Below are 20,778 nucleotides of genomic sequence, written 5' to 3'. Positions count from 1 at the left end.
TTATTAGCTGAAAGGTTCCACCTGCACAGCTCGTATCGGTGCATGCACAATGCACACAAACAACCGTAAATGCCACTCAAGACAGTAACCCCACAAACTATAAATTTACTGTTGGCTTCCAACCCTGACAATCAAAATATAAAAGCTAAAGGATTACTGCTGATACATATTTCCTCTTGTTTGTGAAATCGTGATTATAGGGGCAAATGTATAGACATACTCCCCTATAGCCTGAATCAGGTAATTACAAGGAACAAATGTTCCACACACAGTTAAGATAAGATAGATGTTATGGATTTTATTAATATCCCTGTACATGTTTATTTTAGTTGCTATTAGTCTGTCTTTTTATTCTGATAAGCAGGAAATGATTCAGAAATAGTGATCAAACATTCTATTTTTATACGGCACAAGGAAGAAAAATGTTTGTGAGATCTCTTTTCCTTGTGTTGTCCCGGAGGTGCCTAGGGAAGCAGGACATTTTATTTGCATTAGCCTTGGGATTAACTGTATTAGATTGAAACCACACACTCAGTATTGATGCTGCTTTTTAACTCAAGCCTGGAGTGAATTCCTTTAAACTCTTTTAACTGCTTAATTTCTACTTATTTGGGGAACAATTTGTGGCAGTGGCATAAAAGCTGCACCAAAAACTTTGGACACAACCAGGGTCATAACCAGGAAAGGCAGGGCCACATAGCAGGTTTCTGAATGGGGCCCCCCTAACCCCTTAAAAATATACATATTTGTATACTCATATATGTATAAACAGCATATATACATGCATGCAGTGCCATATACACTCATATATTATATACAGAACATATACACATCACATATGCACACATACATGCACCAAATGCACTTCAAATATACACATATACATACAATACCATATGCACAATACCTCAGGTTCTGGAGCTCCCTGACACTGTGGGTCTCATAGCAGCTGCTATGGCTGCTACCTCTTTAGTTACGCATCTGGACACAAGCATTGTAATAGTTTGGGATTGGGGGCCATTAACAGTGACAGCACAGTGGTTGGGGTTGATATGAATGTGGTTTGGTTAAAATATTCTTCACTGAAATGTGAATGAATCTTCATGCATCTCTCTCTATAGCAGGAGATATATGTATGGTTTGTATCTGACTGATATTCTGGTCTAAAGGCATTTAGCCTTTAGAGCGCTGATGGCGAGCCTTTAAGAGACGGAGTGCCCAAAATGCAAACCAGACTCACTTATTTATTGCAAAGGGCCAACACAGCAATTCTAGCATTAAATTATTAAAACCTTCTTGTTCCGTGCTATACCACATCTTTCTACGGTCCTAAGGACATCAATATCGTTGACAGACGGTGGGAAAATTCAGATTGCCATTGGAGCCTCCCCGAACAGGAAGAATTGTGGGGCCAAGAACAGGAGCTTCAATGGCTCCAATAATAATCTGACCATGTCCACACCTTTCCTTCCTGAAGTCTCAGGTAGACCCAGATGCTTCACGTTCTGGGCTACCTGGACCTGCAGGAGGATCCCTCAAGTCCTGTCTGGTGAATTCTGTGCTGGGGCAACAGCCTGAGTGCCCACTGAGAGGGCTCAGAGTGCCACCTCTGGCACCCGTGCCATAGGTTCGCCACCACTACTTTAGAGCATGTTATCCCTGTTTGTGATTTTGGTTTGTTTTTAGACATAGTTTAATAAAGTTTACTAATTTTATTCACAGTACCCTTCTATATTCACTTATACGTCTCTATGTATCTTCTAGAAAGAAACTTATAGATACTGTAGATAAACTACAGATCTATGTATCTATCTAGTTATTTCATACACACAACAAACTAGGGGTTGTCAAAAGAGAGGGCTTCTTAGCATGGAGGCTCGCATTCTGGTGGACTAAGGCAATTCTTGTATTACATGGGTGAATATTCATCTGCATAGAAAATGATGTGGATCTGAAGCTGCTGCAGAAAATGCCTAGCAGACCATGTCTTCCCCTGGGAAAATTTACTGTTTTCCCTATTGCCTAAAGCAGGATCCAGGGCAAGCAAGCACAATCTATAGAGGGATAGTGAAAAACTCTAAAGGTCAAAACCCAATGCATATAAACTAAAATGAATATAAAATAACTAAATATAACCCTACAACATTAGTTATAATGTATTTTTTTTCTATTAACCCCTTGTGAAAGTAAAATGTGAAAGTAAAAAGTAGTACATATGGGTTATGCTTATAATATCTAAAGTGTGAAGATAGAAAACAATAGTTTTTGTTTATTGAACAATTAAAGGCAAATAAAGTAAAATTGATCAAAATATGGTATATTTGTGTCTAGATTTCTTTTTTATGTATTAAATTTTGAAGCAGATAATATGTAAAAGGCGTACATACAGAAAAAGATCACTGTCTAAATAGCAAAAAAAAAAAATCAATACGAATAAAGCATTAAGGGTGAATGAAGACAATGAAGACCTTGTGGTGAATGAATGGAAAGAGCACAATCCTCAGGAAGGGACAACACCTCCATCTGCCAAGTGCTGATCACCTCCCTGAGTGGCAGAGCCTTCCAGGATGCTCCTCACCTTGCAGGGGCTGGAGGAGGAGTGACTGGAGGCAGCAGCCTGTGCATTGACTGGCTCCTTCTTCTGCCTCCCTGACTCCCAAGGACTTTAATTAGCAGCTCTCAGAGAAGAGGAGCAGATCAGCTCTGACTGGAGGAGACAGTCCTCTCCACATCTTCACTCCCTATATATCTATGTATGGACAGAAATAAAGCTTTCTACTGCTGGAGAAGCTGCCCCAGGAGAATGTGGACTCTGACCTGGAAGCATCTTCTGTCATCTGGAGCAGAATAAAGGGACTTTTCTAGGAGACACAGGAAAGCAGTAAGTTGTACTCAGTGCTTGATGTTATTACTGCTTTTATGCTGTGTGCTGGGCAAGCAGATGTCAGGGCTGACTATGTCAGGGTCACTCAGTGAATGCAGGGTTAGTGTGGGCTGCACCCATCTGCCTCTACAAGCAGCTCTTTATTCTAAATTGTGTCAATATTGTTTTTTCTTTATATAGATGGTAACTATAGTAGTCACTAACAAATACCCCACTGTAGTAGAGAATGACACTAGATACAGAAGTAGTTGTGTGCAAGTATTAAGAAATGAGTCCTGGCACACATCTTACATCCATCGCCTATTTGTTTTTTATTGCATTATATCCCCTGTAATGAAAGTTTCTTTCACACATGTGTAACCCTATTACACATACTGCAATATAGTTGTTCTTTATTATAATTGCATTTCTTAGCCCCCCTTATTAACACCCTATTGACAGCATTGACTTAGTGTAAAGAATCCCAACTGTTTCTCTAATTTGTAAAGTATTGGTACATCCGCTAAATCTTCTTAACAGATATGAATGCATACACTATGCTGGTAGATTGACAGAAAATAGTTGTTTCCAGATAGATATGAGATGGATAAATGCAGTTGATAAATACATAAATACAGATAGAGATTAGATAGATAGATAGATAGATAGATAGATAGATAGATAGCTAGATAGATATTGGAGATAAATATGGGATAGGTAGATAGATAGATGGATGGATAGATGGATAGATAGATGGATAGATATTGGAGATAAATATGGGATAGGTAGATAGATAGATAGATAGATAGATAGAGTAGATACATGTTATTTCCAGATAGATTAATATGAGATGTATAGATACAGTAGATAGATAGATAGATATGAGATGGATAGATGGATAGATAGATAGATGGATAGATAAAAAGATAGATAGATAGATAGATAGATAGATAGATAGATAGTGGATAGACAAGTGTTGTTTTCAGATAAAATAGACAGCTATTAGATAGATACACCATAGACACAGTATATGTGTCTGATAGACTATGTTATTTCCAGATTGATGGACAAACTGGAAATGGAAAGATTAATAGATACAATATAAATATTTTGTGGATACTGTTTATTTGGCATGCTCCGCATTGTGAGCAGGATGTAAGCCAATATTATGTCCTGCAAGTTTTGATAATGTTCTCGTCTTCTTAAATAGGATTTTCAGACGCTGAAAGTTCATTGCAAAGAGCAGAATCAGGAGTTATTCTTCAACTGTATGAAATTGAGATTATGATGATGTGTTTACACAGGTTATTCATTGGGTTTCTATTTGCTAACAAATTGCTATGTCTGTGTATTGTAATGTATCATAGGTTAACATGCAGGTACAGATCTATTTAATACCACAGATTATATATAGGGATCATTATTTTATTATGATCTGTTTTGCTGAATGCTCTAAATTAAGTTCTGCTTCACCAGGCAAACCTGATGTGATACTCTTGTATCTAAAACTCACAGCTGAAACTTAGTAAAAGTTCTATCCAAACTACAGTTCTGTCTATAGATATGCCAGATCTGTCAGACTCCTGGTTGTACATTATACATTTAATGTACATAATTGTAACATAAAAGGATATTTGACATCTAATGTCTGAGAAGGGAGAGGATACAACACGTCCCTCTCCTCCTTGTCTTCATCATCAGTGTATTCCTGTAACCCATTAAATGTATAAGTGATGGCCAGACATTAGCTAACCATGCTATTAGTGAAGATCCATGCGTGTTCAGGGTTAATTTACTATAGAAAATCAACAGACTGTTCAATAGTATATGGATACTGCTAGACCATACATCTATGGAGTAAATATAGCACACATATAATGGAGGTGACATCAGCACCATCAAGTATTATTGGAGGCAAACATATCTGATATTATGTATATTCAATGATTTGAGCTGTAAGTAACATAGACGTTTGTAAGTAATGTATGATCTGGAGAAGGAAACAGATTTCCCTCATTGAGTTTTTCAACAATAATCAATAAACTCAAAGAACTTGGATATGAAAAGAACATACCCAGCACAACTCAAAGACGACCACTTGTTGTATTCTCATCTAAAGTCATTATGGCTGTAAGATGCGCCATTTTATTTTTTCTAAATGGCTCCCAAATCATTCAAAGAAAACCCTTTAAACACACTCAGAATTTTAAAATAACCTTGCAATGTGAACTGGAATATGAATATTAAACAAGTCAATATGCAGCTTGTATATTGCATTTTAGCAGCTTTCTCTTCTATGTGGCCATTTCTGATTTTCCTTAATGGGGGTGGAGACTTGCCACTAAGATGTCTTCATCAGAAAACTCAACAGCACTGACTGTAATAAAGCACTTAGAGTGATATACAAAACATACTGTCAGCTACTGTTAGCTTCCTATAGCTTGTCTTTCATCAGGCGCCTCCTTCATCTCCTCCTCACCTTAGGCAACTATGTAATTACTTGTATTGTCATATTTTAGTGAACTGCAGTCGGTCTTGGGAGACCAATATGGATTTCGCTGGATATTTAGTGGTTAGAACGTTCTCATATTGATACATGCAGTGTGTTGAAAGGTTTTTTTACTAAGCAAATGGTTTGTCCAGAGTGTTAATTTTGCTTTGAGAAAGCATATAAAACAGAAACGTTTTTTATTACCCATTATTAGTTATGGTAACCCCGATTCCTAGTATTTAGCTTGCATAAAAGTAGGAATGACTGTGGTGCCCATGTACAGTCTTTGAAACCAAGATACTGGGCATGCTTGTCCACTGCCACTGTCCAAAGAGGGAATAACAAAACCAGTAGGGGGCACCATAACAAGTACGTAAGAGCAATAGAATCTCAGACAGGAACACTTTTTTAAATTATTCTAATAAAAAGTTATGTTTAGAGAAATGTATGGGACAGTTAATTATATGTAGAAAACGCATAAAATGTGTAGATGCTAATGGTAAAATGCAAATAGGGGTTCAGCAGTTGGACGCTGTGATTCTCTGATTACAGTCACTGTAATTTATCATTAACGTTGTATGATGTGAAGAAACCTACTGTACAGGGGTTTTTCATTACATCAGCAATAACCAAAGCTCATGGTGTCCACATTGATCACCTAAATAGATAATTCTCTGAAAAGTGCCTTGGGATCAATCACTAAAATTACATTTCTGTCCAATACTTGAAATTAACCAGGACACCCATTCAGACCTGACTTTCAATGTCAAATTGTACTGAGCATCAGATTTATGTCTCTTTGATACAGCAGAAGGCACACGTATACTCAGTGTTCATAATTATACCCCTGTATATAAAAGTCACAAACATGACATTGCGCTGTTCAATGCCGATTCTCTCCTCAGAAAAAGCTGAAAGGCTTACACTATTGTCTGTCATTTCGGAAGGGACTGGGCAGTATTATAAATTGAAATTTCATTAGCATGCCATTTGCTGTCAGCTGCTGGGATTAGAAATCAGGACGCCAGTCACTAATGTTTCCTTGCAGAACAGATATTACAGCAAAATCCCCTGAATCGTTCTGAAAAAGAGCATTTTCCTGCCAAACAGAGGATCATTACAAAGTTTACCAATTAGCCAGCAAATATGTTAGGATTTTGCGGGTTATTTTTTAGCATTAATCCTAAGCATTAAAAAAAATACTGGGTACTGCTCATTGGTTTTCACTTTGGCATGATGGTGCATGTATCAAGGACATCATCTGTAAAGGTGCTGTTCCATGTTTAGCTAAATTTTGGTGATTGATATTGTTATATAGATTTAAGAAATGGTGGAGTCTTGCTGTACAAAGGTGTGAATTACAGTAGGGGTTTGCATCACCCATCAGGGTGGAGTTAGTGGTTGTTTTGGCTGTATTGCCTAATGGAGCTTGGATAGTTCAGAAAATGGGATAGGAAATGATCATCATTAGAGATGAGCGAACCCGGCATTTGCATTCAGGCTTAAGATTCAGCTGCATGACCCGGACACACTGGTGGCGAAACAGCCAATCCGGAAAATTGACGCCCCAAACTGCTAGCCATGGCTATGATTGGCCAAGTGGATAACCTTGGCCAATCATAGCCTTGTCTAGTTGCTAAAGGGGTGAATTTGTCGGGTGGGCAGTTTGGCTGCCAATCTGGCAATGTGTCAAGGTCGTGTGGCTGAATCTCAAAGCCTAACATTTATGTCAGGTCCACTTTTCTCTATTCTTAACTAGTTAATACAGTTGGTCTTCAGCAGGGAAAACATTATAAGGCAAGATGCAACAGTCAAGTCAAAGAGTCTTCTCCTGGGATTGCAAAACTGGAAATAGCACAGGGACTAGCCATTGATATCTGAAACCAGAGCTGAAGGAAATTAGTAGGAGTTGGAAGTGTAGTGTAGCACTAGAACTATGATTCATAGCCTAGGTATTGATGACATCATAGGGGTCATTGATGTCATCAAGAGAGGTCAAGTCCAATGGGTGACGTTGGCCACAGAGGCAGATTATTAGAAGGGCTGGAGTGTTGTAGTTGGATACCCCCATCCAGAGCTTGATTTTTGCACAGACTCTGTACCAAGTGCTGCAACTGTAAAAGTTTTGGCCTTTTCATACAGTCAATAACAACAATGGTATCATTTTGACAGTTGAATTATAGACTCTTCTATCTAAGTTTTATCTTTACTCTCTAAGCGTTCTAATTGATTTTTACACTGTAGACCAGCTTATCCTCAGATATAGATCTCACTCATTAAATGGTGCATTGTCCCGTGTCATTCAAATCCTGATGCTGAGGTGCAGAGTTCTTAAAGAGTTCTTAGTATATCCCCACAGAAAGAAATCAGAGTGCGTTGGCTCTAGAGATCATGGGGGCCAGTACTGTGCAGACAATCCAAAGTTACGATAGAGTTTCATCCTGAATATCTGCCAAATGTAGCCTGTGACATGAGCCATTCCTTTAACATGTCACGGTAGCAGTGGCCAGTGACAGTATTCTCGAAATCAAGCAAAGACCGTACCTGCTGATGTCACAGATCACGCAAACATTAGGTTAATTCCTCATGTGCTCAATAAGAGCCCTACATTTTATTGTTCTAACAACTGAACTTTAATTTCTTATTGCTTTATATTGAGTGCTAGATCTCCAGGCTTCCTAAACTTCAGCCTTGATGTTAATCATTGTGTCCTCCATTCACCAAGGGTATAAGAAATATCCAATACTTATTGAAGGCAGCTTAGAAATGTTGTTATGGGAAGACTGACAATATATATTGGAAAATGGATTTCTCTGCCAACAGCATCTGTGAACAATATTGCATCGTGTTGTAGGCATCAGTCCAGTCCTGGAAAAATGTGCCTTGACAACGGCTTACTATTTCATTAATGACTACACAATGGCAATAGTTTATTGCACATTTTCACCTTTTAAACCATTTTACACTTGATCTAGTCTGGCCAAAGGAAACTGAGTCTGGTAATCTGCCATAAAGAACCAAAGCATAGGGCTAGCTCATCAGCATACTGTGTTCAAGATTTAGGTCTGGATGAGAGAAACTCACATATATTTTATTTCACTGGTTAAAACTAAAACAGAGAAAAACAGTTTTTGTTCTCTTATTCCCTGTTGTTTTTTATGCCATTTTCTGTGCATGATTACGGAGCCAGGCATGTTGCCTGAGTTGCTAACAGCATTTAGAGATAAGCTTTACTCGAGTCAAAATAAGTGACAATGTTTATTTATGTCTAGGGTAGTTTCTAGGCAGTTTCTAGTAAATTTCTCTTTCCAACCAAGTACCGTTTCTTGTCACAAGCGCCAGAACTGCAGTAATGTCCTCTCAACCAAACACACACCCATTGCTATAAAATTCTTCCACAAATATACAATCACCACACCTGGTAGTTAGCATTCTCCAATTAACCATAGTTAATAGTAGGCACCATAGTGCGTTACCATAGTAGCAGTAAAGTTTTCTCTCATTAATAAATTTATTGCTCCCCCCTTAAATTTTCCTGTTAACATGGTACTGCCCACTGCCCCTAACTGGCTGTAACAATTTTACTCTCAACCACTCCTGGACAATGGCAGTAACATTCTCCTCTCAAGTAGCCCCTATCCTCTCCCCGTAGATAGTAATATTCATTATTTCTCCTCTAATCCCCCTCCATACAGCTAACCCCCCCCCCCCCTCCCCAAGAATTCTCAGTAAAATTTTCCTCTCAACTTAAGTCTATCATCCACGCTTCAGCCAGCTCACTGAGCTTCATGTACCATGGTAAGTAGCGTGAAACAGCAGCAAAAGTCCAAAGTTATGTAAGGTCACTAACACGGGTCCAACAATTCTGATTTGGTGCAAGTGGGCAAATGGGTGAACCGCACAGGTCACACAAAATTATGCAGTGGGTTTGTATTGGACACCAGGCCTTGCAATTAACATGTAGTGATTATATCATATACAATGTTTCCTATTAAAATATGTAAATTTCCCCAAATAATAATATAGTACCATCTAAATCAATTGTGTTGTAGGTTATCCCCCTTGAATAAATAAAAAATAGTAGATATAACCTCCAAAAGACACGGATACTATTCTTTTTGTATAGGCTGAAGCATGGATTACTGAAGTTCCCACACCTAATCTACTTAGTCAGCTTCCAAAGTTCTACCCACCCCTCCTTAGTGGTAGAAATATGTCTGTTGATCTTCACAGGAGAGGTTTATGGACATGCTCTGTGGTCATTGTTTAGGTATGTGGAGTAGGATGGTGCTCCTGCCTGTGATAATTCTGAAATAATTTATGAATGTGAACAAAATAGAGTACAGGTCAACAGAAGCTCTTTTTCTGGCTCTCACATGTTCCCATAGAGAATAGTGTAAACATTGCCAAATAGTTTTTTATAATAAAACTGGCCTTTTCCGATAAAAAGAAAAGTTAGATGAAAGTCTACTTTTCTCTCTGCAGAGCAGTGTCCCATGGGAGTTGCCAGTGAGAAGCGCCCCCCCCCCACATCCGTGTCTATTTCAAATTTAAAAAACACCCGTATCCTTTCTATTTGGGTGGGGGGAAATGACTCCTCACTGGCCACTCCCATGAGAGCTGTGGATTCTGACATCCTCTTGCAGATATGGCATGTCTTACCAAACCTGTAGATCGCAAATAAGAATACTTTTCAGAACCAGTGGTAAAGACCAAGAACACTTCAATGCAGGAAAGTTATTATGTTAGTTCATCTTTGGTCAGCTATGTATAAATTACCCACCAATATTATGCCTATAATTGGTAACGCTTAAAAATACCGGTCACTCACTGAATAGGACTGTCCACTGGACTTCTAGAATGAACAGAAATAAAATAAATAAATAAAATTACCAATTATAATGAATTATTTCCCACATTATTCTGTATCAATCATCTCAACTTATTTTTCTTTACAGATTGTTCAATGATGAAAGCTAAAATTCCAAGCTATGGAACATAAACATGAAATCTCATAGTTTGGAGCTTTGATGTTTACACATTAAAATGACTTCATTAGAGAATCTGTTTTAAAAACATTGACAAAAGCTGGATGCTGCGCTGTGCAAGTGACAGCCTGAGGTTCCGTTATTGCTAATAACAATTGCTTTAGATTCCAGCCATCTAATCAATATAAAAAGTATTCAATCTACGTGCTTATGTATCTATGCAGGGCCCCGTAGCTATTTTTATGTGTATGTTTTATCTCTTCAAAGAGTGTGCTTTTTACTTTGAAACCAGATAAAACATTCCCCTACAAACGGAAATATGTCTATACCCTGCTACTCTGTCCTCCAGTCCCGGCATATTTTCTACAGATAAATCACATTTTTATTCTAAAATTTTGATGTTTGCTTCCTCACACATATTAGCTCTTGTCTCTGGTTAATACATTTGTGTCTGTAAATATTTATGAATTTTGCCAATTGGAAAACAAGTAACCATGTTGAAGCTCATCATACAGTAGTTGCATGGTTTTGGCTACTTAAAGTGGTTGGTCCAAGCTGGTAATTTACTATGGATACTGTATGCGTCAACTTGATTATCAATTTGGATCAAACTGCTAGAAAACCACAGATTTTGGGAAGGGGATTGTCATATTATAAGGTTATAGGGAATATTTTATATTATATATTATTATATTATATTTCAAATATGTTCTGTAGGAAAGATAGACTGAACGGTTTCTTAGGAATATGGTCATTATGGGTTGGAGAGGATCTCTTGCTAAAAGGAAATCTACCATCAATTTCAAGCATGGATAAATAAGGGCCACTTATATTTGTTATCCATTGTCTCCTTTCTTCTAAAATCAGCTTCACAGCCTGCTACACTGCATCCTCTTCCCCCATGCTCCCTCAGCACTTCCCATCCTCCCTCTGCCTGATGTAATCTCATACAAATGTTGGAAGGCAATGTTCTTAAGTAGGGGACCGCCTGTATTCAATAATTTGCACTGGAAAATTCATTGATACTTAGAAATATTGTTATAAATGTGCTCAATAAAATATTCTTTCCCTTGGTAGCAAATGTATTTTTCATTCAAATTATTATATATTTGTAATATAAAATATGTAAACTATATATATATATATATATATATATATATATATATATATATGTATATGTATATATATCCATAGATGTCTGCAGATATTGCTTGTGTTTTTCCTCTTATAGTCTTTACACATCCAATAAACTTTGCTAAATGTCCAATGGATTTCAGTGAATGGAAATATTATGGGTACAAATGATGATGATAATAAGAGGGACTTTAAATAAAGCGGATACCCTTATTAGAAAACCTATTCATAGAATCTGTCAGCAACTGGAAATAATGGGATCGCAAATGATGCTGCGCTGTATTTTACATAAACTGTAGCAAAGGAGCAGGAATAATACCAAGTAGAATAAACTGAATATTCTCATGAAGATATTTCTATAGAGAAGACTTTTCACCTATCCAATCTGTTTCAGTAAATTTCTGTTCCCCATGAAATAACAATTCTAAAATATGTTTTCTGATAATTTTGTACCATGAAATTTATTTAAATAATACAGACGCCAGAGTTAACCCTAAGGGAAATGGTAAACTCCAACCACAAAGCAAAGTCAAAGTTGAGAGTCAAAGACATCCCAGAAGTCATATTTTATGGAGAACCAAGGTATGTTTATGGTGACAAGTCTTCACCAAATGCAAGACAGTTCAGATCACAATTGTCACATAATCTTACATCATTAACATCTTATAATTAACCCACCACAACACTTAAAACATTTGTTTTGGGGCTTTAAACACTCATAAGGAAAATTTAAAGCAAATTCAAAAAACAAATGGGAAATAAATAGGAAATACTTGCACATGTCCTTCCACTAGATCCATTTGTGGCTTCTCTTTGTGGATCCATTCAGCTGTATTCCAAAGAATTTACAAACTTTCATAGGATATATAATTTTACTTAGACTAGAGGTATAACCATCTGGTTCCACAGATCACAAGAATAGAGATCCTGAGTGTCCTGTGTAATTGTGTGATACACTGGCTCATTGACTTGGTGCTTTAATTTCCTATTTCATTTGTCTCGTAGTCAATGGCAGTAATTGTGCACAGAAGACAATTGTAGAAAGGACATTTCATACCCTACCGGAGAGTGCTGGTAGTTTAGTGGGGTAAAAGCTGATGTGATGCAGAGGAAAACAATGTTGCAGGCGTGAGACAAACAATAAATAATTTAAGATGAAAAGAATAATGTCAGAGATAAAACAAGTATCCAACAGACTATGGCAGCAATAACTAGAAGCTTGAGGGAAGGCATATAGGCACTCCTGGCATGAGAATAACATGGGGACCACCTTCTAGTAATCAGTGGGGGTGCCAAGAGCTAAATCCCCAGGGTATACATTTACATTTATCATGCATTTAACATTGTAATGTATTTGCTGATAAAGCCCTTTAAAACCAGTGTGAACTCAGACTAGATGGAGTTTTCTCACAAATAACATTTATTCCAGACTGTTCCACAAATATTCTGATTTACTAAAAGTGTTTTACTAAATGAGACGTGTCAAAAAACGTGCCAGGTACTTTATAACCACTGCAGTGCCATCTAGACTGCCCATAGACTATATATAGAGTTAGACATGTCACTTTTTGTGCTGTCTACAGATAGCTTGAACCATGCAGCGGCTCTTAGATTTCACATAGTGCTGTCATCATGTGCCAGATTTTTATCTTATCGTCTATCTCTGGCAGTGCCATCAACAACTAATGGAGTGGTAGTGTTCGAGGGAACAAGACGCTAGTTGGGTGATGATAGGCGAGTAACATGTTATAACATGAGAGGCTGCAAAGTCATGGGGAGCAACGATCTTTGCCAATTTTTTGAAGCCACCATGGGTGTTACCGGTAAGTGTTTGCTGCACTATGCAGCAAAGACTTACTGGATATGGAGAGGGCTTAGCCACGTCACATGTCTGGAAGGGATTGAACAGTGGCCCAGATTTATCAAAAATAGTGCACATGTGTCACATGTTCATGAATATGGTGCTCCTTGCACTGCTCCGAAAAAAGTTGGTGCACCTTTAACATAGAGCATGTGACACAATTCTGTTGGGCACTGCACGATGAATGTGGTGCACGGTCCAACTGTGCACAGGAACACCCCTTTATCTGCAGAAATTTGTGTTGTGTCGGGAATAGTGCAGCCACAATTCAAATGAGTAGCGAGCGCAACAAGTGTATCTTAGACTCTTTCTAAATACGTGTGCAAGCAGTTTGAACTAAAAAGAACGTGCAAAGTCAGACAGAAAACTGGCGCAAGGGCTTTAATAAATCTGGGCCAATACGTAACAGTTGGGAGGCCTGGTACAGATTTTGGATTTGGGCCAAGCACCTTCAAATTAAACCATTGGCAAACCATTTCCTATAAATAGGAAATAAAACTGAAACAAAAGGAAGATGGCAGGGAATACCAACATATATGGGCGTGTGGTGGATGCTATCTTGTACATTTCGTGAACTGTCTTTTTTTGTAATCATTGGTCTCAAATAAGCTGCTACTCTGTGGAACTTCCTCATCTCTGGAGCCAAATACAGTTACATGGAATGCATTATGGGTAAATCAGCCTATGGTGCTTTCACTTTTATATGGTTTATATTTCTCCCACATAAGTTTTGATCTTATGTAAAAAATCCTGCGTTCTGAAAAACATCTCCTAATTTAATTTTTATTATTTTCTACTTTTAATTGCTTCACATTTTCTGTATGGTGGTAATAAGATTCTTACATTCCGCACTATTCAAAGCATCAAGATTAGAGATTCCTTGTACTGTCAAAGTAGGTGATTTATAGTATTATGAATAGGCCTCTAAGGTTTGCTGAGGTTGAGAGCAACATAGTCAGAAACAAGTAAGTGAGTTGGGTGAATTTCCTTGTAAGCGGATGCTGGATCTTAAATGATCAGTGAGTAAGTGGAGGATTTATTCTGTGCACTAGAAATACATGTGATGAGCTGTGAGATCATCTTTTGTATGTGTGTGTTTTAAATACCATTCTTAAATTTATTTTACAAAAATAAACATGTACGGTATATGTCTTGTATTTTGCAACATTTGAAGGTTTTTGGCAACTTACACAACTGGAAAAAAAAGGTTTGTAATCTTCCTTTGACAGAATAACTATTTAAAAGGTAATAAAATTGTTTTCTACTGAAAAATCAACTAAACTAAATCAGACTTTGATTTTGAATTGTGGTTCAAGAGAAAAATGTAAAATAACTAATGATACTGGTCTGAGTAGAAATTATAGTTTTCTTTATCTTTTATTTAGTCCACTTTAGCATAGACAATGATGGATGGTGCAATCTGACTCTTCAATCTGAACCTTGACCTAAGAGTTCACCTCTAATCTCTTATGAAGTTGTTTTGGACTCTGATTACCATGCGTTTTACCCATATTTTCAATTTGTCATCAATTTTAATCTTGTGGCAACATCCGGGGAAGATGAGTACAGTCCCATAGACCTTAAACATCTGAAGAATATGTACAGCTGTGTTTTAATGTGTTTGCGTTTTTTTTTTTATTTTCCTGTTGAGCTATAATTCCTTTGCAATGTCTGATAGGTACAAGACAACCCCCAACTTTCCCAAGTAAAATATAGAGTTTGGGATAAACTCGCCTTATAAGACTACCCCTCTTCAAATGCACATATGGTAAATATAAAAAAATCAGATTTAATTTTAATATGGTAATTTTTATAATTGCCTTCTGTAATTACCTTCTGTACAAAAAAAAATCTTCAATTTGCCATCTTCTGATGCTAATAACTTCTTTATTCTTTGGTGTACAGAGCTATGTGACCCGTCATTTTTTGCGAGACGACGTTTTAACATGTTGCAAAATGATGAAAAAGTGGCATTTTGAACATTGATGATTTTTTCCATTATGAGATTAAATGTCAGGAATAACAGTTATTATATTTTGTATATGATTTTTAGTGTGTTTTTCAATTCTAGGGAAAATTTTTTACTTTTTAAAAATTTTTTCTATTTTTCAGACCTCCCTTGGGTATTTTCATCCCTAGGTTGTCTGATTGATCCTACCATATACTGCCATTCTACCATATGGCAGTATATGGGGATTTCTCTGATTTTTTTTAATTACAATTTGCCGCTGGCACATTGTAATAAATGGACTGAAAACATGGAGACAGATTTTCGCTCATGATGGCAGGGCCCATGCACGTGGGAAGCTTTGCCGCAACCAATGAAAGGGTTAATCGGTGCCATCACTGTGCTAAGGGTGAGTGTTTGCTATAATTCTGAAAAAGATTTTCGGGGGTTAAAAGTTGTCTTATATGCCAGTATATACGATTACTGTTTTTTTAGTAAGGTAAAATGTATTATTACCTTGCTCACTTTCAATTTATTTCATTTTTGTACACTTTTTATACTTGTAGATTCATTTTTTTACACATTGCCAACATATTTTACATTACTTATAATAGAGAAAATAACAGTAATAGGTAAACATAGCAACAGAATTACATGCAAATAGCAACATCAAAAGTCCATAATTAGTGATGAGTGGACTCGGCCGTCGTAACTCAACAAATTGCTGGATTGGTGACCAAAGAGCAATTAAACAAGTCCACTCATCTCTATCCATAATGTAGTTGCTATCATTGTTCAAAATGTATAGATCAATAAGTGTATAAACTGTACAGAATAAATAAAAATTCTACACTATCGGGTTAAGAGTGTCTACACTCAAGAAACAATCAACACTGTCCATGCAATTAAAAGCCACACATCCCTTCAATACATCATCTGCAACAACCCCCCACCCTCTCCAGATCCCCCTTCCCGCCACCCAAAAGGAAGCCCCACTGTCCATCCCCAGTGGTTAAAAAACTGACCACACCACGAGAAAAGAAATAAGAGCAATGTATTACAAGTCATGCACCACAGCACAAACACGGCATACCCCAATGAAGAAGGCAACATAGCCCCCTCCCCCACCCCCAATTTTCAGCAAGCAGAGAACCAAAAGTCCGAAAAGCAACCAACGCAGAGGGAAAACTGGAAACACTCTACAACCCCCCCAGCATACAAACAGGATCAGCATGTACCTAAATTGGACACTTGGAGATCTTTAATCATATGATATAGCAACATATCTGGAAAATACATCTTTTCATAAACAGAAGTGTATTCCCCCATAATGTCACCATGACATGCCAAGACGCCCAATCTCCTTTGGCTGTGTCTGCATAGACTTGGTTTTCCTTTTCTTTTCCATGTACCATACACTAATAAGGTAATACATTGTCAATATGCATATACAGGCGGTCCCCTACTTAAGGACATACAACTTACAGACGACCCCTAGTTACAGACGGACCTCTCCGCCCACTGTGACCTCTGGTGAAGTTCTCTGAATGCTTTACTATAGTCCCAGACTGCAATAATCAGCTGTAAGGTGTCTACAATGAAGCTTTATTGATAATCCTTGTTCCCATTACAGCAAAACATTTTGAAACTCCAGTTGTCTCTCGGGTAAAAAAAATGTTTTGTCTGGATCTACAATTATAAAACAGTTTCGACTTACATACAAATTCAACTTAAGAACAAACCTATAGACCATATCTTGTATGTAACCCTGGGACTGCCTGTATAGAGAAGAAAAAGACACTATTCTGATAACTGTATGTCTATCCTGTTTCTTTAATGAAAGAGTGCCAAAAATGTTGTCGACATGTGGATCAATATATACAAACTTTTCCTCCTCCATCTTCCAAGACTACACAGTTTTATTCCTATAATTTCCTTTAAAATTTTAAACTTTATAGAGGATATTCCCTCTTGACTTCACACTGGATATATCAAGAGGCACTCGACACCTTGGGGGTGTACATTTATATCTATAACCCCCCGATATTGTCTATATTTTTATATTTTACCTTTTTTATGGATTAAATAATCAATTAGAAACCTGCCTGTTTTGGACCTGAATGTTTAAAGACTTTCAGTAGTTTTTATCTCCTAACTTGAAAAGGCCAGAACTTTTTGCATGATGAACTTCTGTCCCCAAAGCCATTTTAGGGGTTACATTTTGTCAGGTTGAGAATTTTTAATGGAACCATATTGGGTATATAGGATTTATTGACAAACTTTTAATAACCGCTGCTGTACATCTCCCTTTCCCAAGGCTGACATGAAATAAAAGAAGATTTTATCGCTGTGTGCCGCAGATTTTTTTTGTCTTTTTTTCTGCAATTTGGGTCTCTACTGTTCCATTCTGCTGAGCAAAACCTAATTTCTTCATTATCCGTCCGTGTTTCCATTCATGTCCTTGCCTAAGAGCATTTGATAGTAGAGGTAGTGCCAACCTCTATTAGTTTGTCTTTTCTGTTCCTTCTGCTTTCTTTTTGAGTTTTGTATAAATGAGTTGAACCCATATGGCAATGCCGAATATATTTTTTTTATTTATTATTTCTGCTTTCTTTTTTTAACTTTTTATAAAAACTAATTTGCATAAAAACTTAACACATATAATAAATACGTTGTCAGTGTAATTGACAGACAGCCTGTTATATTTGTGGAAGAAATTCTTTACAACTTTTCAAGCCATTTATCTGAATAGGGCTTCATCTGTGGAATGGACTGGCTGCAATGAATCTTCCATTTATGAACCTACAGTACTGTCAAATGGCAACTATCCAGTATCTCCATGTATTTTTTCCTTGTTTTTTTAAAGAGCATATATGTACATGTTTTGTATTTTGTAACTACTGAACCCTCAGCCCTTTTCAGTTGTTTACTCCCCACCTTCCATTTAATTTCTATTTAAAGAGCCATATGAAGACTCATCTGTGGGACAAATCATACTTCCTAGTGTCAGTATTTAATATCCTATACAATGTACTGGCATGGAGGGAAAAAAACTGCAAATGTAATATAATTGTGTCATTTTCTTACATGCTTTGTGTTAGCACAAAATACAGTGCTCCTAAATTATTGGGTGTCAGTATGATCACAGAGATACCACACTCTGTTCATTTATTTTTCCTGCTTTGCCATACTCTAATACCCACACCTTTTTTCATATTTCACTGTATGCAACAATATAAAGTGTCATTCTGACAAGCTGATGTTGTCATTGATACTATTTTAGACACCTTTTGTTCATTTGTTATGAAGGTGTTTGCCGTGTAATGCAGCAGACACCCAAAGTTAACAGAGAGCACTCTCAGCCGATGACCCCTCTCCTAACATACCCAATGGAAATCTACCATCAAAGACAAACATTATAAACATCATAGATACTCATAGATCCAGGCATCGTGAATGTGGTAAACTTCTTATATGTGTTAACCATGGCCTCCTTCCTTCTAAAATCAACTTTTATTATTATGCTCTCCAGGTTGTTTCTAGAGTCCCTCGGTGCTGTAGTTTCACAGGCTGTAAAATGAGAAGACCAGGGCCCCTCCCTTGCATTTCCTACAGCTGCTAAATTACACAAGCAAGGGGAATATGGAGAGAGTAGGGTGTTGGGTGAGACATGTCAGCACAATGTAACAACCTGTGAAGGTGAGAAATGTTCAGCACAGTGCAACAGCCATCTGCAGCACCGAGGGGCTCTTGTAATTACGCTAGAGCCCTTCAGGCCAGGGGTGTAACTAGAAGAGGCTGGGCCCCACAGCAGACTCCTTCAAGGATCCCGCTTCCCCCTACAAAAATATATACATATTTTACACCCACATTTACTGGATATACTAATATACACACACAAAGTTCTACACTCATGCACACACATACGGTATATACGTACATCAAGCAGTCTTCTAATTCTAGGGGGATGTCAAAAGCAACAGTTATGACTTCATGCAGCCAACATGGAGGAAGTAGACAGCAGGAAGTAGAGATGAGAGATTCCTGCCCTGCCGTCCCCTCCTCCAAAATTTCTTATCTCAGATGTTGGAATATGTGGAAAATGTACATTGTTATTATACTGTGCAATATGCATCATAATATGTTTATAATGGTGCACATACTCCATTCTTTATGTTGGCAGGTCAGTTAGCCGGGCCCCCTGACTCCACAGGCGCTATATCTGCTGCTATGGCTGCTACAACTGTAGTTATGTCCCTTCTTCAGGCTTATCAGCTTCATTTTGAAAGTTGATTTTAGAAGAAAGGAGGCAAAGGATAACACAATATAGGGATTACCACAGTTACAGTACCTGGATTTATGTGTGTTTCTTGTTTATCATACTTACCGTATATACTTGTGTATAAGCCGAGTTTTTCAGCACAAAAAATGTGCTGAAAAACGTCCCCTCGGCTTATACACAAGTCATACAGTCATAAAAAATCTTTAAAAAATAATAAACTTATATACTCACCCTCCGGTGGCTCCGACCTGCAGCTGCACCCGGCACGAAGTTAGTGAAGACAGAAGACGGGCGCCGAAGCCAGAAGAGGACCCGCGCGGACATCAGGGGAGAAGCGCTGCAGGTCGGGGCCACCAGAGGGTGAGTATATAAGTTTATTATTTTCTTTTAATGCTGGGCTGGCTGTATATTACTGGGGGCAGTGCTGTATACTACTGGGGGCAGGCTGTATACTACTGGGGGCAGGGCTGTATACTTCTGGGGACAGTGCTGTATACTACTGGGGGCAGGCTGTATACTACTGGGGGCAGGCTGTATACTACTGGGGGCAGTGCTGTATACTACTGGGGGCTGGCTGTATACTACTGGGGACTGGCTGTATACTACTGGGGGCAGGCTGTATACTACTGGGGGCTGCTGTATACTACTGGGGGCAGGCTGTATACTACTGGGGGCAGGCTGTATACTACTGGGGGCTGCTGTATACTACTGGGGGCAGTGCTGTATACTACTGGGGGCAGGCTGTATACTACTGGGGGCAGTGCTGTATACTACTGGGGGCTGCTGTATACTACTGGGGGCAGTGCTGTATACTACTAGGGGCAGTGCTGTATACTACTGGGGGCAGTGCTGTATACTACTGGTGGCAGTGCTGTATACTACTGGTGGCAGGCTGTATACTACTGGGGGCAGGCTGTATACTACTGGGGGCTGCTGTATACTACTGGGGGCTGCTGTATACTACTGGGGGCAGTGCTGTATACTACAGGGGCAGTGCTGTATACTACTGGGGGAAGTGCTGTATACTACTGGGGACTGGCTGTATACTACTGGGGGCAAGCTGTATACTACTGGGGGCAAGCTGTATACTACTGGGGGCAGGCTGTATACTACTGAGGGGGTCTGTGACTAATGCATTTCCCACCCTCGGCTTATACTCGAGTCAATAGGTTTTCCCAGTTTTTGATGGTAAAATTAGGGATCTAGGCTTA

The 20,778-nt window shown here is 38.2% G+C and overlaps 1 protein-coding gene across 1 annotated transcript in view; it reads left to right on the top strand.

Annotated features, from left to right (window-relative positions):
- The first annotated feature begins 2,581 nt into the window (after positions 1-2,581).
- NPY2R (neuropeptide Y receptor Y2) overlaps positions 2,582-20,778 on the top strand; it is a 39,955-nt gene continuing 21,758 nt past the window's right edge. Inside the window, exon 1 of the mRNA XM_072120826.1 lies at positions 2,582-2,881. The gene's annotated coding sequence lies outside the window, so the exon portion shown is untranslated. The remainder of the gene's footprint in view (positions 2,882-20,778) is intronic.

This window comes from Engystomops pustulosus, chromosome 1, assembly GCF_040894005.1.
Source record: "Engystomops pustulosus chromosome 1, aEngPut4.maternal, whole genome shotgun sequence".
NCBI classification, from domain to species: Eukaryota; Metazoa; Chordata; class Amphibia; order Anura; family Leptodactylidae; genus Engystomops; species Engystomops pustulosus.
Note: the sequence above shows the minus strand (reverse complement) of the source record. Positions and strands in the feature narration are given on the sequence as shown.